Source organism: Gavialis gangeticus, unplaced genomic scaffold (assembly GCF_001723915.1).
Source record: "Gavialis gangeticus isolate Ggan-Ray unplaced genomic scaffold, GavGan_comp1, whole genome shotgun sequence".
Classification (NCBI taxonomy): Eukaryota; Metazoa; Chordata; order Crocodylia; family Gavialidae; genus Gavialis; species Gavialis gangeticus.
Genome location: NW_017728973.1, coordinates 7,433,111 through 7,433,631, shown reverse-complemented (window position 1 = coordinate 7,433,631; position 521 = coordinate 7,433,111). Strand labels below are relative to the sequence as shown.

Below are 521 nucleotides of genomic sequence, written 5' to 3'. Positions count from 1 at the left end.
GCCTTACACTCCCCAACTCAGGTCAGTTTTGGGATGCAAAGTAGGGCTCTGAAAGTCCACTAAGCTCAAGGCATTCCTGGGGCCTGCTGGTATGGGCCTGTGCGTGAGGGATGGGATGTGGACTACATTATCTTTCCATGCATATCTCCTCCAGCCTTGCTTAGTCATGTTGCAGCCTGGGAAACTGATGTGCAGAGAGGTAGGGACTGGCATTGTAGAAATGTCAGGCTGGGAGGGATCTCAGAGATTTAGTTTAACCCCCTACCCTGAGCTGGGATCACTCCTGGGGGACCTGCATCTAACCTGCTCCTAGAAACCTCCACAGCCTCTTGGGAGCTGGCTGTAGCCCTGCCCTGCCCTTCCAAACAGAAAGCTTCTCTTGACATGTAACCTGTATCACCTCTTCTTATTCCTCCCCCAGTAGACTTGGGGATCAGTTGATCACTGTCCTATGTGTAACCACCTTTTACATATTGGAAGGTTATTGTTATCCTGCCCCCCCCCCCCCCCCCCCCCCCCCC

General features: G+C 53.2%; 1 protein-coding gene across 4 annotated transcripts in view; it reads left to right on the top strand.

Annotated features, from left to right (window-relative positions):
* Positions 1–521, top strand: part of ARHGAP23 (Rho GTPase activating protein 23) — a 114,395-nt gene that overhangs the window by 68,166 nt on the left and 45,708 nt on the right. The gene's annotated exons all lie outside the window — the stretch shown is intronic.